We start from the raw sequence: 8,564 nt of genomic DNA on the forward strand, positions 1-8,564 counted from the left end.
CTCAGGAGGGAATGAGCAGTGTCCCCTCCTGAGGCGTGAGGGGACAGAGTAAAACCCTGCGCACCTTCCCCCACCGTCCTCGCCCATTCTGTTCTCCAGCCAAAAAAAAATCAGATTTCCCCAAAATGTTGACTCCGAGATGAATAAAAAGGGTGAAAAAAAAGAAAGAAATGTGGGAAATTAAGAATAAATAAATGCAGTGCGTGTGGAAGGGACCAAATAAATGCTGTGGTTCCACCAAGGAACAGACTGATGTGCGTTACAATACACAGCTCATCAGTTCCTCTGCATCTTTCATGTAAAGATTTGGAAGACATACGTTGTACTGTGCTCTTCTACACTGCAGACCTTAATCTTTGAAATTGAGGACTGCAAGAAAAAGAAGTGAAATGTCTTCTCCAAGATTAGCTGGCACATTGCTAATGCAGTCAGGAGAATGCTCCACTTCCTTGCTTCACATAACCCACTAGATACATTCTCCTGAATGAAGTGGCAGATATGGGATTGAGAGCGGACTGGGGTTATCAATGTGTGATAAAACCACTGGGGCTTCCTTGGATACTCTTGTATTAGAAGACCTGGGTGGGAAGGTGGCATTCATTAATGGGTATACTGGGGGTGTTGGAGGGCTGGGGGTACTTAAAAATATTGACATTTCCACTACATTTTCTATATTTGCATGTATGGCCATGGGAAGAAGATTAGGACTGTGCTGAGAAAACTGGTGACACTTAACCTGGGATGTATCATTGACACTAAAGACAGTTGTGTTGTACAGAAAGAATGAGATTGCTTTGAGGCCTAGAGTAATTGGCATAGGATGAAATTCAGTGCTACAGGGTTTGGGGTCGTATACTTGGGAACTAGTAAGATCATCTTTCATCCAGTGGTTGTGGAGAAGCACTCAGGTGTCCTAATTGGTTCCACAGAGTCATTCTGCAATCTGTACATACAAAGCATCCAAGAAACAAAAAGAGAAATGAGATTTTACGATGATTCAAAGCATTTTAGGGACATATAGGTAAAGGTATATTCACAGCTTGTCTTGATTATTGCATATGCTTCTGCTCTTCCATGTAAAAGAAGCCAAACAGTAAGAGGGGCAGAGAGAATAGAGTTGAATCGAGACCCTCTGTTATGAAGGATGAGAACAGTGTTATTTCTTATGTCCAACAAAACAACTCAAGGGACATAGGACTGCTCTCTCCACAGGGTGGGGATTTTGCAATCTGAGAATTCAAGAAGCTATGCAAGATGGAGAACTATGCTGGCACTGTAGGAAGTGGCAGTAAACTGAACATTAACATATTCGAGACCTTTTTTTCTTTTCTTTCTTTTTTTTTTTTTTTTTTCCTAAGATGGAGCTGAGCAGGCTTCTGAAAAAGGTTTAGGATGTGCTTGCTTAGGTTACCAGGGAGATGGATTTGGGGAGGTGGACCCCTTTCTATCTGTCTTTCTGCTGAACCCCAAAGCTCTCCTTTGCCACTTCTTAGTGCTATGCATAGTAAATCTTTCTAGTCTGAGAAATGTGCAACTCTCTGCAGACCCTGATTACTTAAAATAGTTCTTCAAAAAATTGTTGCTTTGCAATATAACCTCTCACATTTCTTTCATGTTGCTGTTCTCTGTTTACTCGCGGGAATGATGACCTCTCTTTCTTCACACCTGGCTCAGGCAGTCCTCCTGGGAAAGAAGCAGCTGTGTGGATGAGGCAGCTAGCAAACAATCTCATCTGCCATGGGATGCTGACAAGCCTGAGGACTGAGCAGCACTGTTCAAGGAGATGCAGGGTGCCCCAGTCATGATTCCCTTGTCCTACTTCCTTATCACATCTTCTCATCACGTATCCTTTCCTAAAAGCTAGTGGAAGGTATTAGTAATTCAAATGTTTTCTGCACAAGTGAATCTTCATTGTTTGTGCTCCATTTTCTGTCAGAGCCATAGGTACTCTAAAATCAAATAAATATATGTCCAGCAGAAGTTCTCTGTAAATGTAGATCTGTGTTTTTGCTTCCTCATCTCCCCGTTGATGGGCTTTGTGGCCCTACTGTAGTAGAAATAGTGGTATGTACATTTTATAAATGTTGAAGGACAGTGGTATGTACATTTTATAAATGTTGAGGACTCTGAGAGCTAGGTCTGGACTTGACTTTCCCCAGTTGCCTATTTACGTTTTGATATGGTTTGTGCTTCATGATCATTCACTGAAAAGTTCTTCCAAATATTACTTTTAATATATGATAGGAATCTGTGGCAAAAAAACGCTCGTTTAAAAGAACACCAGATCATTCTAAATTGATCACAGCAGTTCTCAGAATCCTTGCTTGGCATGGCAAAGGCCAGCACACAGAGAACATGATGTGTTCCAGCTCTGGGAGGAGTTCACATTCCCCTGCAACACTGGCCAGAAACTTCTTTCAATCCCTATGTCTTCAAAGTTGGTATTGTGAGTTGCAGTCTTTTTTTTTTTAATTTTCTTCCAGTTCCCTCTCTTACTACATATTGTTGTTCTCTCCATTTCCAATTAAATATATTTTTTGGTCTTCTCAAAATAGCTTGTTTTTAATATAGCATTTCCAGCTCCCTGGAAATTCTGTTCTTTCTCACTTTGATTGACAGCCTCATGTTTCCTTTCACACCCTCCTCCATCACAGATTTTTTTTTGGCTGCAGCTTCCCCAATGTATTAAACAGACCTGCTGCTGCCTTCTCTGAGAAAGTGTTGAAAAAAACTTTTCCAATTTCAGACAGCTTTCCTTTTTATAGCATTTGCTAGCAGCATTGCGGTTTTGGCTGAGTTCACACTTCCAACTGGAGACAATTAGGAGCCAGGATTGCAAGTACCAGGCAGGGCTTTTCTAACCTTTATCTTTATTGATCTTTCATATAAAATAAAAAGGGAGACGATAAGGGACTTAATGCAACTTTATTTTTAGATCATTACAGAAACTTCTCAGGGTTTCACAGGGTGCTAGGAAAAGACGTTTCAAAATTCAAGTGTGTTTAGTTGTCATAATGCACTCTTGGGTCCCCATCCTAATTTTGTTAGGTAAAATGCACAGACAGCAAAGATAGCATACAGAATCCCCTTTTTATGCGGCACAACTATTTATTTATATCTTTATTTCCTTGGCTTTCAGTGAGCCCAGATGTGACATCTACCTTTTAGGAGTGCCTGTTTCACCCCAGTGGCCAGTGGTGGCCAGTCTAAATAGCAGCTCATCCAAGAGTAAAGGCAGACTTTGTGGAGATGAGGCTGAAATGTAAAACTGCTAACGGGAAGCTGTGTATGCATACACATATATGAACAGGAGTAAATACATGCATAAAGACACTTCTACCTATTAATTGGGTTGCTGTGATGAAAACATGGGACTAGTCTATGGAACATAAGGCAGGCCTGTTCCCTGCTGAATTTCATGCAAATTATTTATCTTGAAACGTACCAACCTGCTATTCCCAGGGGATCCTGTGACCTGATTTTCAACACTTCTGAGGGCATTCAAATCCCACTGGGAGCCAGTTCAGCACCTTTAAATCTCAAGGACTGCTTAAATTCTGGGCAGGTGTGTAGCAGCTCCACAACAACAGGGAGAGGAAGGCCCTGTTTGTACACCCAGGAGAAGGAAAATAATTTGTTTTCCTGCTTTGTGTATTCTGCTAGCAAGGAGATAAATTAGTGCATAATGGTTTCTCTGATGTGGAATCCTGCGGGATTACCTAAAGAAAAGATCAAAAAAGGTTTTGCATACTCGTGCCTTTTAGCCAAAGGTCTCCCAGCTGAGACTTCCATGATTGTGCTGTCCATGAAACATATTTTACTGTATTCTTAGACAATTGGCTACGTTGGTATTAAGACAGAAACAGTACAGAAACTTCAGGACAGTACTTGCTTGGACTGGGATTTTCTAAAGACATGATGCATTTCCTCTGCCCACTGCTGGAATTTATATGACATTACTACCTAACCTTATCTGGATCCTAGAATTATTATTTTTTCTTTTTTTTTTTTTTTTTTCCCTTTGACAATACATTCTAATTTTGTTAGTCACAGAAAGACATGCCATGTATTCATCTTCTAGCTGAGGACTAGCTTCTTTCTAATAATTCAAAATCAGTTACAGAATTACTGTATAGCATACATAAAAGCTTAGTCTGTACTCTAAGACAAAATGATTTTTTTTTTTTTTTTTTTTTTTGGTTATTGATCATTCTGCTAAAAGAAAGGGCTTGAATCCAGATTTAACTCTGTAACTACTATTGATGTTTTGTAATAAACTGAACCAGGGTGACTAGCTCAACACCTGTCGCTCCAGCCAGGCTCAGAGTAGGTATTTATAACATTGCCTCCAGTAATTACATTTTGCATTCTTTCAGCAGACGAGGCAGTGTCCTGTTAGGTTCTGGCATTAAACAAAGCTCCCGGTGTCGTTACTGCTGTGAAGCTCAGAGCTTTTTCCCTGTCACTGTGTGGCAGCACTGCTCCACGTAACGCATGCTGCCTATTTCCCTTCAGCTTCAAGACCAGGTGAATGATCAAAGCCCTTTTGTTACTCGACCTCTCCCTCTTCATCTTTATTTGCTGGTTTTCTCTTATCCTCCCCATACTCGTTTTTCATCCTTCATTGTCCTCAGAGGTTTCAAAGTGATTCATATCCCCCTGGCTTTCACATTGGATTTTTCTTAGGTGCCTTCCAATTATGAGATTCTTAAGATGTGAACAAGGATCATCATTATGAAATAACATTGGATGCTATGAGAGACGATATAAAGAAGGCATTCATTCCTGTCCTGTGAGTATGTATCTTGAGGTCCCTGATGTAAGTACTTAACCTTGCAAGGCTGCCTACACAATCGATAGAGACGCGCGCTCCTCTGGAGGGCTGGTCAGAGCATCTCCACGAGATGCCTGCTCCAAACGCCTCTCAAGGCTGCCTGCTTCTCTCTACTGATAGCGTAGGGAACCAGGGGAACGCAGTCAGATGCCTCTGGCAGATGGTGCCAACGCTCCCCTTGCCCCCACAACAGGGTACAAATCCTGGTCTCATCCAGGCACCTCGTGGAAGAAGGGAGCAGGAGAATCCTCTGAGCCCGGCTGTCCTCTAACCTGGTGTCTCAGAGCTCACTTCCAGATGTCAGCGACTCTCTGCTGTGGTTACTACTACAAACATTGCTGGACATTGTAGCTGCTGGTACAGGCCCAGAGCAAAAGTTTGCCTAAAACCTCCTTGGGAATAGCCACTTTTGCTTGCTGGGCTTTTTTTCCAAGCCAGTTCTGCAAAGAGCAATTCTCACCACAAAATTACACCCTCTACCCACCTTGCCCTCCCCTCTGACAGTAGCTTCTTTCCTTCACAAAATACTTTCCATTTTCTGGACTCTTCCTGTTCACCTGTTTCATTTGTTTTCAATGAAGTAGGAATTTTATCCAATACGAATACGAATCTTTCAAATGAGTGTGATTTTTATAGGGAAATGGGAGAAGCAGCAGAATCCTAATAGATAGCAGCTCCTACAGGCAGTACCAGCAAAGCCAAAATTTTAGTGGGGATAACACCAATGAAATTCACCTTGGCTAGAAGAGTTAGTGCAGTAACTGAATTAATTTGGTGAGAAGCTGCAGCCTGGCACATCAACACTAGATGGGGGCTGCAGGAGGAATGGGTCCTCAAGTGAAGCGTTTCTTGCTAGGGGCTTGATCCAGAGCAGTGCTCACTAATGGGTTATCAGCGACTTTATCTTCATGTTGACCATCTTTGTGCTGTGTCTGATGTGTCAGCCAGGAGGCAGGACAAGGAACCACCAGAGAAGCTGCTCACTGTGCATTTTCTTCTCTTGGGCATGAGGAACAGCAGGCAGGACTTTAGTCTCAGACTATAAATCGGCACAGGACCCCGATGGGGACTGCAATACGTGGTCTTCTGGGCACAGGTGACACAACCCCAGCAGCAGCAAAGCATAAAACCGTTCCTCCTGCTGAAACCTGTAATCTATAACCCATTGATCTTATCGATGTTTGATCTTATCAATGTGTACAAATACCCGAAGTGTGGGAGACAGAGGGATTTGGCCAACCTCTTTTTAGTGCTCTGTGGGGACAGGACAAGGGGCGATGGCCACAAAATGGAGCCCAGGCAGTTCAGCACCAACACACGAAAGAACTTCTTCACGGGGAGGGTGACGGAGCACTGGGACAGGCTGCCCAGGGAGGTTGTGGGGTCTGCTTCTCTGGAGATATTCAAGGCCTGTCTGGACGCCTACCTGGGCAGCCTGCTGTAGGGAACCTGCTTTGGCAGTGGGGTTGGACCTGATTGTATCTGGAGGTCCCTTCCTGCTGGAGCCAGAGCTGTATGAATCTGGCATGTGAGGACCGAAAAGCTCCAATTGGAGCAATGTGGCCCGATCTGCTGGCTCTAGTACTGTCAGGGTCAGGAACTGCGGCACTGTTTTATCTTCTCAAGGCCACACGTGTTAAATTCACAGTGCGCTGGCACTAAGGAAGGGGCGATGGCTCGATACAACACAGCTGTCTGATATTGTGGAGAAACATCCTGTAACTCTCTGTGTCAAAGTGCTCGTGTTCCTGTTTCCAGGCAGAGGAAGTATTAATACATAATGAGCGAAGAAAATTGTTCTGTATTTAGAGGATACTAGCCCACAAATTAAAAGGGACTTTTTAATTTAATAGTAAAAGATTATTTTCATTTTATTTATAAGGAAAAGAGGCTTCAGGGAATTATGCTATCTGCCAGTCACCCAGTTCTATCAAGGAGGTGGAAAGAAAAATGTAAAGGCTTCAGGAAAAGTTTGCTGAGTGGAACAAAAAGGCAGAAATTAATGCTTGCTCTGAGGAAAAGGTAGCAGTGTGAGTTCAGTGGCCACCTATCTCGTGATGTACCAGCCAATTTGCCAGCGTGCACGTGCCAATCGATTGGCATAGCTCAGAGCCAGACACAGCCCTACCTCTCATGTGTCGAGTAGAAATACTTTGGGAGAGGGGATTTTATACAAGGGGAGACTTGTGTTGGGACAGCGTGGTGCTGAATTTGTAGAAAATAATCTTTACCTGTTCTGCTGTCAAAAAAATAGCTTGTCCCTGACACTTTGATTCACCTACCCTCTTACTGCCCCCCAAACCTCCAGATCTCCCCATCGCCCGTCCATTAATTGAGCAAGATGTGCCGTGATGTGGAAGGTGCAGGCTGGTGGCAGGTCAAACCCAGCAGATGATTGCTGAGTGAACTCCGCAGCTTTTCTCTTATTAGGGGCAATAATTTGGGTCTGTATCTGGCCATCAGTGCTCTTAAGGCAAGTGGATACTGAAGCTCACTGAGAACCCTAAGCTGCTGTCCGATGTAGTAGGAGACAAATTGTATGATCAGCTTTTCAAAGGAAACCAGGCTAAAGTAACCTCCACAGTAACACCAGTCTCCTGCATTTAAAATGATGCTGCTGTTTTCATGAAGAATGAAAACTCCTGCACTACAGTAACACTGCAGTAAACCAGTGATGTTCATTACGAGGTAACTGTTTTATTGAGAGCTGAGCTTATTAGTCCTGGAAGATTCTCAATACGGCAATGGACTTATCAATTATCAATGCCCGTTGTAATGAACTAACCACATTAGTGATTTTTTAGAGTTCCATTTATTTTAAGCAGCCGACTGGCTAATTTATCTTTGTTTTCATTTTCACTTTTTCATTCTGCTTGTGTGAGAAACTTTTGCTTGGGTTTCGCAAGGCAGCAGGAAAGAATGTGTGCACACTGAATTTCCCCTCAATTCTCATCAGAGGCAAGGAAATCAAGTGTTTTCCTGATTTACAGCCTACTTAATCCCACTGACATTAATTTACTTAAATCTGGGTACATCACTTTTCCAATGAGATCTGTACAATGTGCAAAATCGGAGGGTTTGGTTAGGTGCCTTTGAAATAATGGAGTTTAATGTATCACTAATTTTAAAACATGGCTACCTACATCTCTCCTTCATCAATATTGATGCACTTAGTTCTGGAGGTAGACAGAAAAAGTCATTTCTACCTATAATATTATTTAAATTCCACTTTCTTTCTTTTTTTCTTGTTTCAGTAGTACCTTGGTGCATAGCTTTCGTGCTATGATTCTTGACACATTCAGCCCTTGGAACCTGGGCACCTCAGGAGCTTTCACGGAGATGAACAGCATATATTTGGACATCTGAAGTAAAACAAATATGTTTATATGAATTAATTGTGGCTGTGAAGTTTTTCAGGTTCTTCACGTTTTTCATGAAAATACAAATTTGGCTGTTGACAGCGGCACAAATTTTCATTTGAATTGCTGAGGATGTAGCAGAGTCTGACTTGCAGGCCAGCTTAATCTCAGTCCTGTTTCAAGTTGATGGCTGGATTCTTACTGACTGCATTGGCACAGCGACTCTCAAGCACTGAGACTGGTGACAACTTATGACAGTCCATGAAGGCTTTCATGGACTTCCAGCTTTTGGATGGACAACTCTAATAAAACCGTGCAGGTTCAGGGCCACAACAATACAAAATGGAATTCAGACACCATTTTTGCTCCCC

Source organism: Aythya ferina (genome assembly GCF_964211825.1).
Source record: "Aythya ferina genome assembly, chromosome: 1".
NCBI lineage: Eukaryota > Metazoa > Chordata > Aves > Anseriformes > Anatidae > Aythya > Aythya ferina.